The sequence below is a fragment of the Cupressus sempervirens genome, chromosome 1 (assembly GCF_028749045.1).
Source record: "Cupressus sempervirens isolate cs-2001-9-10 chromosome 1, ASM2874904v1, whole genome shotgun sequence".
NCBI lineage: Eukaryota > Viridiplantae > Streptophyta > Pinopsida > Cupressales > Cupressaceae > Cupressus > Cupressus sempervirens.
The window spans coordinates 662,119,828-662,142,947 of NC_143118.1; the positions used below are offsets into that span (position 1 = coordinate 662,119,828).

The following is a 23,120-nucleotide window of genomic DNA, read 5'->3' on the forward strand; positions in this document are numbered from 1 at the left end:
ATTCTGCATTCACTAGATGAGGCCAGATAGGAGTTAAGAAAATCCTTAAAGAGAAGGAAAGAGATAGACATTGCAAAGAATGATACATAGTAAAAAGAGATCAACTCCACTAGGCTATTTACAAATGGAGACTCAAATGAATTTGATGCAATAATTGTAGATTTGATGGAAAAGAATAGAGTACAAGCTTAGGAGATCAAAAATCTCGAGATAGAAAATGAATCACAAGCCATGATGCTATGTGAAGTAACTAAACAAAAGAAGAGAACCATAGAAGACAAGGTCATGATTGAAGAAGATAAGAGAAACCTAGCAAAAAAACTAGAAGAGAAGTCAATTGAGCTCACAAGAATCTCCAACATGCAATTGGATACATTACGTCAAATGATGAATACTCATCATGAGTTGAATATTAAAGACTTTGAGATCACTACATTAAACTTGTAGAATGAACAACTACAAAGAGATTGTTGAAAGCTTCGACAAGCCAAATGAATCAATCAAATACTTTGAGAAACTACTAAAATCTCCTAGATCCAACAATGATACATCAAGACTGGGCTACCTAAGAAATGAAGAAGGAGAATCATGAAGATAGATGAGGAAAGGAATGAAAAAGGTAAGAACTCCAAACCCACTTCTCATTATTGTGGAAAGAAAGGACATACTACTAATGTGTGTAGGAGTAAGAATGCAAATTAGCATGAAAAAACTAAAAACATGACTGACCATCATAAGTGCAATAAGAAAGGTCATTAGGAACATCAATGCAAAACTAGAACCATTCATGCACCAAGATTTGAGGGTTATTGCTACAATTATTAGAAGTATGGACATAGAGCCTTTGAATGCATATCCAAGCATGTGTGGTCACCAAACAAGTTAGAAAAAGCAAGAATTCTCAAACACTTCTATAACTAGGATTGCAAAACTACAAAAAGTTGTTACTACTATCAAGAGTATGGACACATTCCTAAGAACTACATTAGAAAATAGTTCAGTGAAAACTACAATAGATGGTTGAGTCAATCCACATGTTTCAATTTCTTGAGGACTACTCACATCAACAAGCATTGTCTAACAAGGTCAAAGGCACCCAATCCTAATACTAACAAAGGAAAAGGCAAGGCAGATGTTGAGCACACTAGAGAAGAAATGAACAAGTCTTGGAGAAAGAGAGATGGATGTAGCACATCAAATGGAGGGATCAGTTCACCTAATAGGTCAAGTGGTCACACCTCATCAAACTAAGCAAAAAGAGGTACGAAGGACTAATATTCAAAAGTATTATATCATACATCAATTCCTAAAGAGATTAGCACTAAAAATAATATATTAGCATGAATAAAGATGCAAGATAATGAGGAAATTCCAAGGTCAAATCTTCAATTTTCATGTTACTACCGAGTGTGGGAATTCTTCATCAGATATTGAGTAAAATACTAGTAAGTGCCAAGCTACCAGCCAAAGACAATTGTTTCTGAGTCTACAATAGCTACCAAGTAAGGGTTATGTCAACAGATATCAAGTGAAACAAAAATAATGTTGAATCCAAGTTTATAGTTGTACAAGCACCATGCAATAAATTCAATGTTTTGAAATGTATAAGGTCATTTTTTACCCATTTTTTGTTATAAAAAATTCAAAGCAAGAATGAGAAAAGTGAAAAAGTGATTCAGAATCCAATTTCAAGCATTTGCAAGGATCCTAGCAAAGATCAAACACTAATTCATTGAATTTTAAAGGTATTCTTCACTTGCCATGCTATGTAGTTTAATATTTGTTAAAACCTAGTTTTATGGAATGGTGTCTAGTTCAAAGAGTGTAAAGGAGAAAGAGGCATTTGAAGTCCATTTAGTCAACAATGAGGTTCAAAAACCATATTTCAAAGCCATCCCAGACATTGCATATAAGCAAGACCCATCAAGTGTATTGTCAATGATTCCACCCAAGGTCATAATGGTGTAAGATGTAAGAAAATGCTATAACTAAAAAGTATGAGGTATAGGTGACATTGAGATAAGAAAAGCATATGATAAATTGTGTGAAAACAGTATCCTAAAGGAGGAATTTAAGATTGTAGAGAGAAAGGGATTGACCCATGCCCTAGAATTTGCTACAGTGTTCAAAACTGAATGGATCAAAATAGTTTTGTGTAGAATTCATGATGTATGTTTGTTGTTACAAGGTAGATCTATTAAGATTTCAAAAAGAATTGTTCATAGGGTTTCTAATTTTCCAACCCTAGATTAGCCTAAGACCCTACGTAGTGACTCAAAAAAGGTTATTGAGAAGAATACATGTGCAAAGTGGAATAAGAGAGGAATGACCATTGATACCATAATAGATCCACTTCTTGACTTTGCAATAAGAGTTATTTCTCACAAGTTCTATCAGTCAAGTAGGTTATATAATGTACCATACATAGCAGTTGATGTTGGCTACAAAATAGTCAAGAAAGATCATACTTATGATCTTGGAGAGCTTCGACTATAATAGATAATGGAGAACCTAGGAGCAATTAGGAAGACAAAAATTGCTCAATGCAAGTTTGGATCAATATTTGTATGTATATTTTTCTATGTAAAAAATGAATTCCCATATTTTGGTAAAGTTGGATGGAAGACAAACAGATCAGTGGCTGTCCAAATCACTGAATATACTGAGCAAATGGGAGAGAATTTTGAAATAGTGATGACAAGCTATTTTAAAGACTTTAAGAAGTCTATGAAGTAGAGGTTGAGGATACTTGTCTCACTAGTTGAACAATAATACAATAACTTATGTTTCCTTGTAGACATTGATTACACTTACATCTAGGCTATTGTACCTAGGGTTAGATCGCTAAGACCTTAGGTTATGAAATTAATGTTAATGAAGCCTCAACTAATATTACTACCCTTTTAGCTGAAGAGATTGACAAAAATTCCAAGATGTGTGGTAACTATGATGTTGTGAAATCAAAAGTTGAGATGAAGCTAAAGATAGCTTTCAGATTGAAAAATAATGACAAAATGATGAGAAAATTGAAAGTCAAATTTGGAGAGGCAGCAAGTACAGGTGAGAAGGAAGAAGTAGATGATGAAGAGGATGAAGAGAAAGAAGAGGAACAAGGGAAAGAGCCTATATATTTAACCTAAGGAATGTGTGGGGACTAAGAAGAAGAAGAAGTCGAGGAAGCACTAGTTTAGGCAGAACTAAAGAAAAGAAAAGCCAAAACTCAACCTATGGCACAAAAAAAAGCAAAGAAGAATTCCATGCCCAAGATAGAAAATCCAACAACACCAATAACAATGGAAAGTACTAGGGCTACTACTCAAAAGGAAGAAGAGCAAGCCAAGGAGAACATAAAGGCAACTAAACAAAAAGGGCCAATGCAAAAGAAAAAAAGGAAAAAATACATAACATAGTCAAACACTGATGATGAAAAGATAGAGTCTGAAGATAGAAGTCAATTTAGATTGGTAAGTCATGCTCCCAAATCTAATCTTGAGAATATTTGTGAAAATATTAGAAACAATGCAGATTTGACAAGCTTGAAAAATGTTGATTTTGGAAAACTTGGTAGAGAAGACGAAAATTTGATTGAAGAATCCATATATGCCATGATGTCTAAGTTCAAGAACACTATTCTTGAATTAAACAATACAATGCCAAATAAATTATAAACAATTGTTGAGAATAAGTGGTGTTATTGCTTAAACTTGGAGAAACAAATAAGAGAATCAACACTACCCCAAGTGATGCTAGAATTGACAAAGGGACAAATTGTCAAAGCTAATAAGAAGTATGGTAACCAGTTTACACCTAAGTATAGGGAATTCAACATATTTAAAAACAATATTGAAGATGTTGTAAAGAATCTACACAAATGTGGAAACTAATATATGGTTTGACAATTGTCAAGGTAGGAGAAGAGGATCCCTTTGAGAGAAGAAACAATGAGGAAGAAGATGATGACAAGGAGGAAGAAAAAATAAAAGAAAAGGATGACACTACTATGGAGGAGACACAAGAGAAGATAGATGAGACAATTATAGTTGAAGAGTAGTAGGAAGAAAAAAGTGTGCAAGACACACAAATGTCAAGCATGGGACCTCCATGTGACACAAGCATGCTGAAGATACTATAACTATCAAGGATGTTCCTAATAACTCGGCTCAAAACATCAACCCCTAAACTAAAAAAGACCTAAAGAAGATCCTTGACCAATCCATACTACAAGCCAAAATTGTGTGAGAATCCAATAATGGTCAGTGTTGATGAACTTTAGAAGGTAGTAGCTGACATTACAATTAGTAGACACTAATGCTCAACCTTCTTCCATCCCTCTAGCTACTAATGCTCAACCTTTGACACAATTAGTAGACACATTGACAATGGTTGACATAAGTTTCAGAGTTGATATGGTTGAACAACAACAAACTACAGAGGAAAAAAAGCCTATAGAAGGACAAATAGGATAGACAAATGTATCTATACCTAATGCACAAACACAAGGTGCAAATCAATTAATTGTATTTGAAAAAAGTAGATCTGAAGAGAATAAGGACACACCATAGGAGAAGGAGCAAGAAGTCATATAAGCATTAGTAACATTACCAACAAATGGCACTCCTACAAAAGTCCTTCAAAAGTCAAGTATTGAAGTTGTACCCCTGAAAATCATAGCACTGAGCTCAAGTTCTACAAAGGTTGCTAAGGTAGTTCACTATGGAGATGAAACTATAGATAAAGAAATAGTGATACCTAAATATGATTATGAAACCATGACATTAGAGTAGATAGGCATAATGTAACAAGCTTTAGAGAAGAAGAAGCAACAAGAATTACATAGAAAATAGTTTAGATAGAGGCAAACATTACAAGAAATTAAAGACATCTTTTTAGATGCTTTCTATTTGCCTACACCTAAAGAATCAAAGCCAATATTAGAACAACTATTAGAAATTGTGGAATAGGTGAACAATGAAGACCAAGATGCAAATTGAAAACTTATGGAATGGTCTAAATGAAAATTTCAAGGGAACATCAATGAAAAGATATGGTGACATAGCACTATCTCATGTTGTATTGGCTACAAAAATTGAGAAAGCAAAGAAGGTACTTGAGAACATATTGTCATTGTACACAAAATTGTGTGATCCCACACTCTTCACACAAGAGACAAGCCATAGAGCCCTAAGTCTATAGAGAAATATAAATGTATTAGGTATGAAACTACCTTAAAATCTATCTCAGAGTGAGAAGAATTTCCATTCATTACTTCATACACAAAGTCAACTACCTCAAAACCCATCTTAGAGTGAGAGCCAAGTTGACTAACATCGAGGCCTCCCTAACCCCTCACATGATGATACTCCACAAAGAACTTGGATTTGTATAAAATTTTTTGAAGAAAGATCGAAATCTTTCAACATTAGATGGACTAGTTCACCTTGCAATAGAGATAGCCATCCAAATCAAGTCATTACATATTGCATTAGAGAACTTCGATGTTGCTCTAAAAATAATAATGGAAGTCCACAAGAATTTTTTGGACAAATACACCTTAAGCATATGAACCTTTTCACATAAGTGTCAAAAAAGGGGGAGATAAAGTAAAAGGGGAGATAAATAAGGAAGGGGCAGATATAGAAAAATAAAGAAAAGTGGGAGATAAACCAAAGGGGGAGCACACAAAATGGGAGAGCAAATAGAAGAATAGCAACAGAGTAGGAAATAGAGAATTTCAAACAAAGAGTATTAGCAAGAGGGAATAGAGCATATTAAATAAAGAGTATCAACAAGAGACAAATCTATTCAGAATGGAGAATAGATTTTGAATAAAACAAGCATTTCAATTTAGGGGAAGTTACAAAATTTTGAGGTATATAGTCTATTATAGAATTTTGCAAATTTTGAAGTTTTGTATATATGCCTAGTTGTGAATATATTATACTCAAGAAGATTAGATAATTATGTACAATTAAGTGTTTTTGACACTCATGTCAAAGTGGGAAATTGTTGATCTCGGATTGGTTTTGACTATTGAGTGTCAACACACTTAAGAGACTTAGTTCATGTCAAAGTAGTAATACATGTCAAGTATAATATGTAAAAACAAGACTATGCCAAGCTGCAATGAGTATCGAGTCACTCATGTACTGAGTCATTCAAGTGCCAAGTAGACAAGAACATGCTGAGTGATTCAAGTGCTAAGCAACATAGTTGATGTTGAGCAGTTTAGGTGTTGAGCCACAAATAAAATTATAGCAAGTGTCGAGCATTAGTATCATTAAGTGCTGAGTAACAAAGATTGGACCTAGTTGGTTGTATTGGCACAAATAACTATGTAAACCATTTTTATTCTGACTTAAGGATAGATCTTGAAGCTTTAAAGCTAAGGAAGAATCTAGTTGTATTTCCTATGCAATCACATGTAGCTAATTAGAAAATAGGAAGAGTTAAGCAATAAAATGATGAATTGTAGTCATAGATTCATACCTAAGCATAAGCCCCCAAATTCTTTATAAGGAAGATGATACACCGTCATTTTATGATGGTCAAGAGAGTAGTGATAGAAGGGGTGAATGACTGAATTGATCATAGAGCATACAAGGTGACTTAGTAGAGTGAGGGAATTGCAAAATCAATTTGTAAAACAAAGGATTGAAGGCATAGCATTGACATATCAAATCACCGAGGATCAAGAAGGAAAGAATTGAGATCTAGAATCAGCAAGATAGAGTTGTAACTTGAATCATATCAAACATTCTACTATTACTTTCTAACAACTATATCTATTAGGGTGAAATCCTTTGGACTAAGGTTGACTTAATACTCATTAGAAAATCCTTAAGTAGGGTGACATTCCAAGTGAATGTTCTGAAATTCCTTTAACCAAGAACACTTCTAATAGGGTGTTAAAATCCTCTAACAAGGTGAGACCTAATAGTTCTTGTAAGCCTTTAACAAGGTAGGCCTTTCACAGGGCAAATCATGCTTCATGGTCAACACTTTGTAACCGTAATTGGTAACACTTTATTGCAATAGCAAGGAAGAATTGTGGGTTTCATCCCCATCCTAGTTTTACCTTCACATTTGGAGGGTTTCTGGGTAATCATATTTGGTGTCAACTATGTAGGTGCTTACATATTTGTATGCATTTACTTTACATGTTATTTTTCAGTTTATACATGCATCTAATGAATGGTAAAAAAGTTTTAATTGCTAAAGTTTGAACTTATGATTCCCCCCCCCCCCCCTCTCGATAGTATATGTTTCCCATTCATAATTTCAACAACAATAGATAGTGTATATTACTAATTTATGTTAGTCAAATTTTCCTTTAGTAAGCTTTTGTTTTAAGTTTCTTTTTAAATTAATTTTGAATAATTAATTAGAAACTACCCCAATATTTTTTACTATTATTAATTATTTTATAAAAAATACTTTAAAACTATTTGAAATCAACTTATTTTAAATAGCTACAAAATTTTCTATTAACTAATGGCATAAAATAGAACATGGAAATGTAATTATGCCTCATCTTTGTATAAACATTATTGTGTATCATTATTCATTATATTGAGTAGATAAAAATGATTCTCTAAAATCATATGCTTTCATATATAAGAGAATGGGAAAATGTGATATAACTTAATGAGCCAAAAAAAAGTAACTGGGTATGTGCAGGATCATGGTCAACCAAGCTATGCTCTTAAGTGGCAATAAAAAAATCAGAAAATCAGGGTTATGTCAACTAGACGTGCAATTTTCTACTTGTTATTAACTTATATCAAAAAGTTGAGAGAAAATGATCTCTAGAAAATTGAATCTAGTTTCTAAACTACTAGGACTTATCTCAAAAAAAAAAAAATTGATTGGTGAAAATTTTGAATTTTAATGCAATATTACAAAAAAATCAGAACAAAAATAAGAAGTAGACATATGTCTGACCACCTTTAAAATCAAAATCAAATGATAATATTTTTTAATAATATTCTAGATATAAGTAGTAGACTCATGCCTGGATGTGACACATATTTTTGCGTATTTTTACTGTAAATAAATAATAATTAATTAATTTTTTACTTTAGTATTTTTGGAATAAAAAACTCTTGTGTCTAACCACCTTAGTTAATTCAAAACTCTACAAAATTCAATTTTTCATTTTTTTCCCTTATAGTAGAAGAAACATAGAGTCTGATACATCTTTTGGATTTAAAAAATGTTGTACCATTTAAAAGTTATAGTTGTTTTCCAAGTAGTGTGTTATTTAGCACTTTATACATAACTCCATTAGAAAATAAGTAATAATTACTTACTAAACTCATAATTTGACGAACCTTACATTTATACAACGATAAGAACATTCTTAACAAACCATTTTTATTTCATCATTTTTTTCTAAAAAACGGTTGTCAACTACACGTTTGAAGTAAAAATCACATAAAAATAGGCCAAAAGAACAATTTTAGGATGTTTTCAAAGTTGACCATATAGATTTGTTATCAAAAGATATAGTAGACCTTATAAAGATATTAATTATTTTCATTTAATATCAAGGTGGTTGGGAAAAAAGTTGGAATTGATTTTGAAATGGTTTAATATATTTCTGAACTACAGATTTTTCAAATCTCCACTTTTTGGCACACCATGATCTTGCACGTACCCAAATTAACCATAGAAATGGAGGATAGAGATAAGTTAAATACCATATTTACATTTACCATAGATTCACTATTCTAATATTACCATCTCACTTTCATTTAATAGTTTTGTAAAGATTAGTAACAAAATATTTGTAGTTTGGAAATAATAATATTGTTCACCATCTCAGTTTCTAATCATTTGATTGTTTTGGAAAGATTAGTAACAAAACATTTGTAGTTTGGAAACAGAGTAAATATGGGGTATCATAGGTATGAATTTTTTAATTGTAGATTTAATGTCTAAATTCATATCAAATATACCATATCATTTTTGTCTAGTTATTCTTTTTAATCAAAAAGTGACATAGCAGTTATATAATATATTTATTGATAAACTAGTTCAAGGGCTCATCAGAGAAAGAACTAGCAAGAAAACTCTGAATCCTTGCCAAAGTACAAAAGTGTTAAAGGCTGATAGGTCATACTAGGCATACCTATAGCAAAATACAATTACTCTATACTGAGAAAGCGTTCCCAAAACATGGTATATACAAATACTCTACAATGAGTAGGGTCCAATTATGTCAATGAACCTCTCCTTCTGAAAGATTTAACTAAAATGAAGAGAACATTGGACCATTTGTCTAATTGTAGCATTTGTGAAATAGAAAAAAACCATCCAAATCAACATCTGGGACATGAACCATGACGGCCAACTCCATACTTTCCACTTTTAGCAAAAAAATGAATCCTTATGCACAAAGAGTATGAAAACTAATATCCAATTAAATGATAAGTGTGTCAATCAATTATAGCACTAGTTTCTATTAAGCTACATTCATCTCCTTTGTGTCCCATGTACAAAACTCTACTTAGCATGGGAATTTCAAAAAAATAACCACTGAATGGAAAGATTCAAATATGGAGCCTTCACAACCAAGATTTGCCAGACAATTAGCCACTCTAGTGCCCTCCCTTAGAGTATGATAAAAACAAGTAGCTTGAAAAGAGTCAATTAAATCCCAACATTGTTGAAGGATATAGGCTAGTTTCCAATTATGAAAAGACCATGAGAAATAAGAGTTTATAGTTACCTAAGAATCACCTTCAATATGGATGGTGGAAACATTCCATCTCTTAGCCAAAGTTAGACCTTCCAATAGGGCTTGAGCTTCTACAAGGTTGTTAGTACCATTTGGTAAAACATCTTCTTTGATTGTAACTACTTCACCTCACCAAATCCTAATACAAGCACCTAATCTTGACTTACCAGGGTTCCCACAAGAGCAACCATCAAAAATTAAATTTAGAAAATTTCTAGAGGGGGAGACCATTTTATATAAAGCGAGTCAAATTGATGATTAGAATTCCAGTTTGTGGAGAAACTTGGAGGTAACTTGATTTGTTTCCACAATTTTAGAAGTAGATAATCCCAAGCAGATACTAAAATATTATTTACACAATTGAATATATTTTCATTTACTCTTTCTAAAATTGCATTCTCAATCCCATCCATAATAGATTCTAGGTTTGATTTTTTATTACAAAAAATGATCTTGTTGTGCTCCCAACAAATGGTCCAAACCACAACAACTAATATGCACCTCTAAATACAAGCAAAAAGAGACCCTAAAAACACAACCGACCAAGATTGAAATGAGTCCCAAAGACTATTTGGTAGAGGTAAAGACAATTGAAGCTTTTTCAACACAAAATCCCAACATTGATAAGCAAAGGGACACTAGAGAAGGAGGTGATCTATAGTTTCTAGCTCCTTGTTACATAATTTGCAAATAAAAGATTCAACAATACCTGGCATGGACAACCGTTCACTGGTGAGTATTCATTTTCTAAGGGCTACCCAAGGAAAACATCTAGTCTTGGGCAACACAATATAGTTCCAACAAAAGAAAAAATCTCTACACTTCCTACTTGAATTATCTATTTGTCAAAGATCAAAATAGCCTTCCTTAATCGAGTAATCACCACCTTTTGATGGGCCCATATCACTATATCTTCTCTATTAGAAAGGAAAAAAAGAAAATCATCGAGAGAGTCCCTCAAAGAAAGGAGACTTGGCTAACAAAGAAGATGTGTTGGAGGTTCTTCCCATAGAACCCTTCTTGAATGAATTTCAATTTCCAAAAAATAGTCCCAAAAAGAGGATCCCCACTTAGCTTTTAGGACTTGGCATGCTTTATCCAACTTTTCTTGTCTACATAGAGGGGGAAATCCATTCCATGAGTCTTCCCAAAAATTTAATTTCTCTCCACAGTGAATTTCCCAAGTAACATAGTTACAAACAATATCCTTTTAAGACCTCATAAAATTCCATATGGCTAAACCTAAAGGAGGATTAGATGAGAATATAAGTATTTTTCTTGCATGATTGAACACCATTTTGCATGAAATTTCATATACATTTTCCACACAAGCTTGCCCCTAAAAGACTTACTTCTAGTAACAATATCATGCAACCCTACCCCCCCCAGATGCCTTATCATGAGCCATTTCAAGCAAAGAAACAAGAGGAAGCTTCTTTTTATCTAGCTAATTTCCTTTCCATATAAAATCTTGACTAATCTTCTAGATTTGCAACACTATAAAAGAGGGAGTATTAAAAATTGACAAGTAATAGTTTGGGATAGTTGTTAGGACAACTTTAACTAGCAAAGTACAACCTAACAAAGATAACCATCTAGCTTTCTAGGCTAAGATCGTAGTGCTAGTTCTATCAATGATAGAAAGCTAAAAAGTCATCTCATTAGTTCCCATAAAAAAAGGAATCTCTAAATAAACTAATGGGAGTTGATCCACCGAGAAGCCAAAAGTTGAAGAAATTTTCTATGTTATTGCATCATTAGTGTTAAAAGTGAAAATTTTAGATTTGCTGGCATTGATTCTCTAACCAAAAAATTATGAATATAAGTCCAAGGCATACTTAATATGGGTAGCTTCCTTTACATTTGACTTATAAAAAAGAAGAGTATCATCAGCAAAAAGAGAATGGATAACTGTAATAGATGTATGAGGAATCAAAATTCCCTTCCATAAGCCCAATTGTAAAAATCTATTGATGAATCTACTAAAAGCGTTACCCAAAAGAATAAATAAAACTAGAGATAGCGAATCACCCTGACGAATCCTGTGAGAAGAGGGGGGAAAACCAATTGACTCTTTGCTAATAATGACTAAAAACTAGGCACTAGAAATACAATTTTTCATCCATCTACACCACCTATATCAAAAACCAAATTTTAAAATAACTTTAAAGAGGAATGACCATCTTACCTTGTCATAGGCCTTTATCATGTCAAGCTTGATCACAAAACTATACAACTAATTAGAATTGATGGAATGAAGAGTCTCATGTGCAACCACAACGCCTTCCCATGTTTCTCTTCCTAGCACAAAAGCACCTTGATTTGACAAAATAATATGAGTAATAAATTTCTGAAACCTCATTTATATAGCTTTAGTAATCAATTTATAAATCATGTTGCATAATGAGATAGGCCTAAAGTTAGCAAAAGAGGTCGATTGCGTAGCTTTTGGAAAAATAGCAATGTTAGATGAATTGAAGCTCCTAATCATCTTGGTATTCCTTCTTGGCTCTTCAACCACTTCTAATAAATTAGAACCAATAAAATCCCAACATTTTTGAGAAAAAAGAGCTATAAATCCATCTAGGCCTAGGACTTTGTTGGGTGGGAATGAAGATACCACTTTTTAAATTTCTTCCAATGTGAAATGGGCAAGCAACATCCTATTATGATCTTTTTTAATAAGAGGCGGGAATACAAATAATTAAAATTATTAATCAAATTGTCATTAATAGGATCCAAATGGGAGGAGCCAAGAGATTTGAAAAAAAAACCAAACACCTTCCTCCTTAATATCATTGTCTTCTTCTATAAGATGACTAGATTCTGAGTGCTTAATTGAAAATTTAGTATTAAAAGCCATTTCAGCTCTTGTAGATTCATGAAAAAAAATTGTGTTCTTATCCCCATCTTTTCACCATAGTTCATGATACTTTTGTCTCCAATAAATCTCCTCCCTTTTACAAGGCTCCTCCCATTATTCTTTGAAGGACTTTTGCTCATGGTATAAATCCAAACTAAGACCTTTCTGAATGATGACTGAATTTACCTTCTCAAGTTTTGTAGAGACATCTTGTTTCTATTTGAACATATTTTTGAAAACCTTCACATTCCACTCCTTGATCATCCCTTTCATGTAATGAAGATTTTAGAGAACTAAATCATCTTAGGATCCCTAAAGGTTGGAGCATTTATTCAACATTATTTGAAAAGCATAATAAAATCAAGATGCCTGAAGCATGTGCATTCAAACTTAAAAGAACTAACTTGATTAAGACCTTGTGATATGTTGTTCTTCGGTATCAATAACTGGACTAGAAAATGATCTGATATAACAAAAGGTAATATTTCAGATTTAAAACTAAAACTCAATAGCTTCCATGATTGTGAAAACAAGAACCTATCCAATCTGTCAGCAATTTCTTAAAAACCAATATGTCAATTAGTCAATGTGCATAGTCCATTGTCAGGAAAAATGTCACTTAAGTTATTATCTTCTACAAATGAAGAAAAATCTTGGATAATTCTAATGGGCAGATAAATTCCCCCTTTATTTTCCAACATGGATAGTAGTCTATTGAAATCCCCACCCAATATAAACTTCATCTCCCTTTCTTGCTAGATAAAATTTGTTAGTACAACCCAAAGGTTCCTCTTATCATTTGTAGATGTCAAACCATATATGTTGAAGATAAGAAATTTAAAATCAAAGTGTTCAACTTTCAGTAGCTACCAATTGGAATCTTTCCCAATAAGAATACCATGAATACTTTTAGCATTCCATAAAATTGCTAAACCCCCAAAGGCCCCATGCCCCACTGCATGAATTAAAAGCCAATTAGTCCATTTAGCCAATTCTTATCAAAAAAATTGCTTTGATAATTTAGTTTCTTGAAGAAGAAGAGTATCTCCTTTTGTAGAATCTAGCACCTTCTTCATTCTACCTCTTTTGTCAAAGGCATTGATGCCTTTAACATTCAACATAATGATTTTCATTGGTGACAAGGATAACCTCGCATTCTCCCTATCAATATTTTGATTGATGAAAACTTATTGAATCAAGAGTGGATTAAATACCACATCCACTTCCAATATTGTCTTTGCAGATTTTGGCTTTCTACCTCTTTTTTTTGGAGTCTTCATCACTATGGTGATAGTAGTATGGGATTGATCTAATGACAAATGAATTGAGAAGTCAAAATACCATCTATCTATGTTATTTCCATTTTGTTGACTATTTTTTGATTCTTTACCAATTGGATCCACCACATCTACAACATTCAATTCATTCAAAATGTGGCCTTCTTTAGAGAGATTACCTATCCTCATTTGATATTCTACAAACTCATTGATCTAATAGTAATCTAAAGGAACCTCCAATTTATTCATATCATTCAAATTTTGGGCTGCTTCAATATTATTAGATGCTAACAATTTAGGTTGGATGAGAGCATTCATCTGATAGTTGTCGAATGATTTTGGATATAAGGAATCAATTGTTCCTTCCAGTACTACATTTAAACCTAGTGAATTTTCCACATTCACTAGTTGAGTCCCATTTGGACAATTAGATTGATTAATAGACATTATGTCATCTAGATGAATAATTTCCTTTATAAAAACTCCTTCCTCAATTGCAATTTCATGAATCAAATTAGATGCAAAAGTTGTTGACAGAGCTGTGGCTACTTTCAAAAGTTGATGTTGGGGGATCTTCTTACATTTTTAGATCACTGATAATGTGTGAGAAATTAATAGGTTTTTTATGATAGCTGAGATCATGCACTATCATGTTAAGCAATAGAGAAGGGATTTTATCAAGTTCTAAATTGTCTGAACCCATCAACAGTAATGTAGACTTAGAGCTTATTCTCATATTTAGATTATTCCTCCAATAGTGCCAAGAAAAGTACAATAATTCCAACACTTGAATTAAGAAATTAAAATCATTATTGGGAACAAAATCTTTTTGAAAAGGAACCATGGCCTGACTAAGAAAAACCTAATTGAAAGCCACTAGGTTCTGGGAATATGCTTGGAAGACTTTTTCATTTTCCCATACAAATTTTAGGGGATCTCTAGACTGATCACAACATATCTCTACATTTGGGATTTGATCTTTCAAATAGTATGATGTAAAGTGACCCAAAATAGTCAAATATTTGTCAACAACAGAACCAAAATGAGTTGATTCAAGGCACCCCACTTGGATTTGATCATGACACCCATTGGTTTGGGCTTAGACATGTCAAATAGACTCAAATATCTCTCTAATATTGCTTGAGGTACCATTTCAATACTTATTTTTCAAATTTATTTAGACTATTGTTTGATTTTATTTGTTAGAGTGTTAGAAGTGTTATATTATATAAACTTTATTTATATATAGAATTATTTACAACTAATCATCTTGACCAATACATGAATGAAGATTGGAAACAAGGGTGGTGTTGGCTTCTATAATAGTAAATATAAATGGTAAAGAAATATGACTTTTTTAATAAATCATTACAAAATGATGAATTTACTAAATACAATTCTATCATCTATAATACCATATATAATAGCATGTAATAATCCTCTTGGGTGGAAATAGTAAGTTTTCAATATAACCTAATAATTAATATAAACCAAATATCAATGATATCAATTTTTTTTAATATATAATTAACTTTATTTATATATACTTCTAGATTAAGTTATATTTGATTTTTTCATCTGCATTTTTTAATCATGGTGTTAGCTTTGTCATCAAGATATCAAAGAGTGTTACCTAATGTAGAATGTAGTCATTGATGAAAAAACTTAAATGCAATCAAATAAAAAATAAATAATTGATGTCCTATAAATAAATTTGTGAAAGGAGTGTTATGTTTAAAGAATTTGCCAAGGCTTTAAGAAACATCTATATCTCTTGGAGTTGGTGCTCTTTTACTTTCTATTGATGAATCACAAAGTCAAAAAGAGGCATTAAAATTTGAGATGGAATATATTTTTCTTGGTAGAAAATACTTTTCTAAAGAATTTGAAATATTTTTAAATTGTCTAAGTTGTTCAATCTTAGAGGATACAACCTACACAATGCAATGAACTTAGTAGTTCAAATATAAGAATTAAAACTTGTTAAATCAAACCAAAATCCTTTGAAGGGAGGAGGAATTGTCAAAGAAGAAAGACAAAATGAACAAAAAATATAGGAGAAGGAAGGGAAAAAAAAACAAAAAAGAAGAAATTTTGGAAGAGGAGGAAGGTGTGAAGAGGAAGTAGATCTAATATTTACATTTCTCCTTAATATTCACATTAGCTAGAGATAGTCAAATAAAGAATGTATAAAAATCATAGACTAGATAGAATGAACAATAAGAAAGAATTGCAAGAGGACAAGGATGAGGTGGAGGAAAAGAAAAGATAGAAAAGAGAAAGAATAACTAGAAGTATATATGGAATTATTTTTTCTCATGAGTACTTATATTATCTAGTGATCTTATAGTAGCTAAATGTCTATAGACAGAAGACTAGATAGAATGAGAAATTCAATCAAGTTTGATAAATAATTTTCTTTAATAATTTATGTAAGTAATGAGAGTTTTCTATAAAAAAGGGATAAAATGACATGATAGATTAGTTGTTGAATTATTGAAGAAGAAGAAGAAGATGGAGAAGATAAAATAGAGTGGTCATAAGAAAGAGACAAAAATGACGGTAATGAGAATAAGAAGAACAAGAATATGGAGAGTAAGGAAATGAGGGAGAAAGAAGGGATGTAGAAGGAAAAAAAGAAGAAAACAAAAAAGAGGAGATGGAAAAGAAGTGGGAGCTAATGAAAATATGGAAAATGAGTAAGATCTAGAGAAAGAGGAGGAGGAGATACGATAGATGAGGAGACCCCCAAGAAGGAAAGAATGAAGATGAGACTAACAAGAAAGAAAAGGAAAAGAAGTCAAAAAAAAATTTAGAGAAAAAGAAGGAAAATGAAGGAGAAAAACTAGGATAGAAGGCCAAAAATTAGGAGGAGAAAAAGGGGGAAAAGAAGGAGAAGAAGAAGAAATGAGAAAAGGAAAGGAACAAGTAAAAGAAGAAGGAAAAAGTGGGGGAAAAAGTTGGAGAAGGAAGTAGGGAAGAAATAAGAGAAAGGGAAGGCTAAGGAGAGAGGAGAAAAGAGATGAAATGAAAGAGGATGGAGAAGGAGGAGGAGAAGAAGGGGGAGGAGGAATAAGAGGAAGAGAATAAAAAAGAGAAGAAGCAAACATAGAAGGAAAATACATCAAATTTTCTCCTCATATTCTTGTAATAAAATGATTTTTTTGTTGGTGTTTGTTTGTGTGTGTGTGTGTGTGTGTGTGTGTGTGTGTGTGTGTGTGAGAGAGAGAGAGAGAGAGAGAGAGAGAGAGAGAGAGAGAGAGAGAGAGAGAGAGATTTTAAAATATTAACTTGTCCATTTCATATAGAAAATGATAGTTAGAGTGATAATGACATACAAGAATAGGTAAGGGGTAAATGGGAGGAAAATGAGTAATATGCATAATAGAAGGAATAGATTAAGATGAGAAAATATCAAGAGAGATTAAAATAGGGAGAGAGTATTTCCATTTGTGTGTATGTCTAAAAAAGATATCAAGGGAGAGAAAAAGAGGAAACAAATGGAACGACAAGAAAGAGAAAGAGAAGAGAGCGTAAGTGGGAGATGAAGTGATGGAACAATAATTATATAGATGAGTTGGTAGGTGGACAATAGATACATAGATAGATAGATGAAGTGATCAATTATTGTATTGGAGTCTATGATGTATACCATCCTCTTTAACTTACACCCCTCTCTTAGGAACATGTAATAAAATAACTCACATTACTACATTTGTAAGTTAAAAGAAAAAATATCAATATATTCATATTTTTATAGATAATTAATTTTTTAATAAGTAAGTAAAATTACTTAGTGAATCATTCAATAGATCTAATTGTGTTACATAGAGATAAAAATTCAAATAGATACATACATATATAAATTTAAGATATTGTAGGTCAAAGAGAAATAGAGGATAGAAAGGAATAGAATAAATACATCAAAATATTGATCATTTGATATATGTTTTACTATTGGCTTGACTCTTACACCTCTCAAAGGTGCAAGCACTAGTGATATTTTCATTCATCAATTTTCTTCATTATGAATATTTATGGTCTTGATCTAGGTCATTGTCCAGAGTTAGATTGGTGGTAGGTGTTCTTTGCTTTAACTTAGTGGTAGAATCCAAGAGTCTTGAACCTTTGACCTGACACTTACCGTTGAGCTGCTACCCTCATGTTATAAGGTGTCTTTTTGCTAATTTTCATAGGGTGTCTTTAGTGTTATGTTTGTCTTGTAAGACTCTAAATAGTAAAGTGTTTCATCAATTTAGTCTTATCACAAGGAATATTGGTATCTTGGTTTAATTTGGTAGTTATTTTGTATATTTGGGTTTTACTATATATTTTTATGGCTATCATCAAGAAGAGTAAAAGTAAAATTAGGTAGATAAAAAAATATATAGTACAAATGAGAACTTGTATCTTTATATTGTTCACTATTGTATTTTTTATCTTTATATTGATTTCGACAAAAAAAAAATGTATTTAGATTGGTAATAGTTGCAGACCTTCAATTTGTTGAAGTTAGAAGATCTAAGGTGTATGATCTTATACATGATTAATAAAAATGTCTCTCTTTAAATATATTGAGGGTTTATTCTAATTCAAGATTCAAGGTCTTTACTCCATAAGGAAACACAAATTTATAAGAGGGCCCTTTCCCCACAAGCTGGGACTCTATTGTGATTGTGTCTATTCTCTAGGCTATCCAGGTAATTTAGCTTGAGCATTAGTTTTGAGAATCGAGTGGGAGGATAGGATGTAGACGGTGCTCACCCCCCACCCTTTTATATAGTTGTTTGGGTGCAGAGTAGGGTCTTTATGTTTGATTACAATAGTTATTGTCTTCAAACAGATATAAATTCAATTGCAATCTAAAAATTAAGTTCTTATATTTCATTACTAATAATTTATTATTTTATCAATATATTAAAATTTTATTACACTCATAAATTGAGAATTTTATATTTTATAAAAATATTTACAATAAATTAATTGTTATATCTATAGCAGATTTATTGAATATACAGTTGTTAGACTTTCCAAATAATATTAATGTAAAATCCTAATTCTAATGATCACAAGTGTGTTGGGAAAAGTTTGTTCATTACTTCAAAGTAGAATTGAAGGAGATGAAGCTACAAGAAGGCTACTATGTGATGCTACTATGTAATGAACCTTGTTAAAGTGGTTGATATGGTGGATGAAAACACCATATGTGTGGCAGCCATTTTGGGTTCTACTTACATTGGAGAATTTGAAGATGTGAAGTTTTTGAATGATCTACTTATAGAGAAAAAAAAGAAGATAGGGTAGGCTACTCTCCCACCCATTTCACAAGTTCAACTTGTGTTTTTTGGTGCATTCTCTCTAGCATGGTAACTTTACATTTTATATGTTAATTTAAAAGTGGTTTTCTAGTGGCTGAATAGTCAAATATCTAATTAACATTATGATAGATATAAGTACATCTAAAATCTAACAATAACTTTAAATTTCAAAGTACATTTAGATTTTATTTGAATAATATTTTTTTAATTAATGTTACTATTAAGAATGAAGTTAATAAGGGGAGGCAATGGCATATGGTGAAGTGGCTATATAGCCTACAGAATACCTTTTTACCATAATTAAGCCCAGAGGCTTTCTATAGTGGAAGCATTCATCAATGTAAACTTTTGCAACTTTTGTAAAAAATTGACGATTGTTTCAAAGTTTTAAAATGAGTGAAATTTGAGAAATATTTGTAATGTTTTGAAAAAAAAATTCAATACACTTGTAACATTTTATGTTTTATTACAGCATAACCAACGGTTACTTTATTTATAGATCACTTATATTACAATAGGATTTTTTTTTGAATTTAGCTTCCTACCTAGCTTGTTACCTAGCTCCCTGTGCCTAGTTTTAGCTTCAAACTTAGCTTTTGCACCTGGCTTCAGCTTGGTCTTGAGTCCTATTATGTCTTCTACATCTAGATTTGACTTCCATTTGGCTTCTCTCCCAGCTCCCTACGCATGGCTTCAACTTTGGACTCGGCTTTTGTGCTTGGCTTTGACTTTGGGCTTGAGTCCTGTTTTGTCTCTTGTGTTTGGATTTGGCATTTCCTATCCCTCTTTTTGATGGCAGCTTCAAATTCTTCTCCTATGTCTGGCTCTATGGCAGTTTCTTTGGCTTATGTTATTTGGGCTAGGGTTTCTCTTAATCTTGGTGGGAATTCTTGTTCACCAGGTGTTGTGGGTTGTTTGGCCATCTCCTATTCTAATGTGGTTGCATTTGAGGTAGGTATTGGTAGTCTTACTATGTAGCCAAGGTTTTTTGATACCATATGTTTAGGGTTTTGTGACACTGTGTTAGTTGTGGTATGCAATCTGAAAAGGATTCATTTAAATTCTTTTGCAGTTGATGAGATTTCTATTAATATGGATGATCTCTTGGACTCTACTACTATCTTTCACTTTAAGGGTTTCTAGCCTTTGGAGTCATTCATATTGAAGAGTGCCCAAATTTACCCTTTGGCAAGGGGTTTTTTTGTTGTGAAATTTGATACTAAAGATGAAAGAAATGCCATTCTTAGCAATAATTTCTCTTGGGATGGGAATTTCCTCTTAATGGAAAAAAATTAACATAAGGTTTTCAACCTATTGATGGAAACTTTTAATAAAATCCCTCTGTGGGCAAGGCTATTGAATCTTCCCCTTTATCTTTGGTTGGAACCTTTTCTAGAGGAGGTGGGGAATGTTCTTGGAGACTTCATGAAATCTGATTCAACTACTTCTCACTTGTATTAGATGACTTTTTCTCGCATGCTAGTTGAGATCAACATTTCTAAGGGACTCCCAGATATAATTTTGGTGGATTCTCCTCTTGGTTCTTGGAATATTCTTCTAGACTATGAGGGTATCCCCTCCCATTGCAGGAGTTGCCACTTGATAGGCCACCTAGCTACCAAGTGCTCTTTAAAAAAATCTAGACCAAAAATGTCCCCTTTTTGGTGGAAGGGGGTCTCGGATGACCACTACACATATGAGAAGGTTACTAAGAATATCTCTTCTTAGAATCTATCTACTCCTAGCATCTTGAAGAAGGTTCTTCCATCAACCCCTTCCATGGTGACTACAGGTCTATCTTTGAATTCTGTACCTATTCCTAATGTCAATTTTCCTACTACTATCCTTGTTTCTAGGGTGGATTCTACTGTTGTCTCTATTATGTCCCCTTCTCTGGCTTCTTTAGTGGTGTTAGCAAGTTTGTCTCTGGATATCATTATCCCAGTTTCTAGTTTGGACTCTATTCCTATCTTTGTTGGTCTGCCCACTCTTGACTTCTTGTTGATGGATCCACTTTTGGCTCTTTCTATTGTGGTTTCTAGTCTATCTTCTAGTGTTTTGAAGGTAGTTCCTCCTGTGGTACCTTTTTTGGGTGCCACTATTTTGTCTCAGGTATCTACTACCACATCCTCTTCTATGACCTTTTCCCTAGCTTCTAGGGTTTCAGGTTCTGGCTATGATGGTGCTAATTTTTAGTGGCAGAAGGTTGTTGGTTTGGTGGAGGATGGATGGTCTATAGTAAAAGGAAAAAAGTTAAAGCCATCCATTCCCTCTTTTGATATGGCACTAAGGTCTAACAAGAAGGGTTCAAAAGGGAAATTCTGACTCTCTTAGATTTTCACCAATTTTCGTCTGGCTCTTTTAGCCTTTTGTTCTTAGCAGTGTGTTTCACTATGGGGTTTTAGGAGCCCAGTAAAACCTATTTTTATGGTTTTTGTTTTATTGTTTTATGTGTTTCCACTTTGGTCACCTTATTTTTGGTGACATGTTTCACTGTTGTTGAATCATATAGGGTTTCAGGCACCCTTCAAAACTTACTTGTGTGGTTGATGAGTACTGTGTAATCTTTGATGCCACTTTGGTCACTATGTTCTATTTGGTGACCCATTCTTCCTTAGGTCTATAGTTTTTTTTTGTTTGGGCTTCATTGAAAATTCTTGAATTGTAAATGGTTTTAGGGTCCTTTCAAATCCTGTTTATCTTATCAAAAATAGTTACTTTATTTATTCACCTCTATCCCCACATATTCGGCTTCATCCCCACATATTTAGGAGGAAACATCTTCACACTCATTATCTCCCACAACAAATTAAGTGAAAATTAATAATAACAAAAGACTTTAGTGCATAATTGTTATATGACTTTTAATGAAACATTTGAAACCGAATCAACTCAGACATATAAAAGTGTATGGACATATAATATTGTGTCATTTATTTTAAAGAAAAATAGACAGTTACAACCTTGGATTATTACACTCATCGCTCCATATTTGCATGGATTGTTACAAGTTGATATTATTTGAATCAATTAAAATGTGTTTGAATGGTAATGAGCAAAAGAATGCATGAAGCTTCCTCAAAAGTACTATATTAATTTTTCCACTAGTTTTTTTTTAATAAAAGATTTGCAAGAAAATTTTGTTTAGCTTTGTACCTTTTTGGCATTATCAGACTTCTTCTTTAGGTTTTGATTTTTTTCCATTGCCTCCATTTTCTAAAGCTTCAAAAAAATTACAATTTTTTTTTACTATCAATCACATTTTCATTCACTACAGATTTCATATAAGATAGAAAGGAAAGAAGGTCACATTTTCTACTGTACCATCAAATTAGAAGGTATTCTTCTTTTATATCATTTAGATTTGATTTTTGTTTGCATTTACAAAAATACAATCTATAACAAAATGATATAAAATTGCTATTGCAATGAATAAAGATATATATTATTTCTATAAGCTACCTCCATGTTGTGTATCTACATTATGTATGTGTGTGTGTGTGTGTGGGTGCGTGCGTGTGTGTGTGTGTGTGTGTGTGTGTGTGTGTGTGTGTGTGTGTGTGTGTGTGTGTGTGTGTGTGTGTGTGTGTGTGTGTATAGGCTGATAGTGTGTGCCTGAGTCAAACACTCTTCATCATTCATATCTTTGCACACTGTGTCTTCATTTCTATTGTCAACTCTTAATACATTCTGGGTAATAGTATTTTTCTTTTATGTATTCATGTTTGATATTATCTCAATGTTCTAGTTGGCTGATTGAAATCTACTAGAAGCCATTGAAGTGCTTATCATGGGAAGTGCCAAATATAACATTAAAGAGTATCTCCACCAGAAAAATCAAGAAATTTTGTCTGTTGCTTATTTTGAGTTTACAACTTATTCATAGCTTATTAAATTTATTGGAAGAATAAATTCTATTATAA

At 32.4% G+C, this 23,120-nt stretch overlaps 1 pseudogene; it reads left to right on the top strand.

Moving 5' to 3' along the window:
• Window positions 1-23,120, top strand: part of LOC149579631 (glutamate decarboxylase-like) — a 116,435-nt pseudogene that overhangs the window by 24,718 nt on the left and 68,597 nt on the right.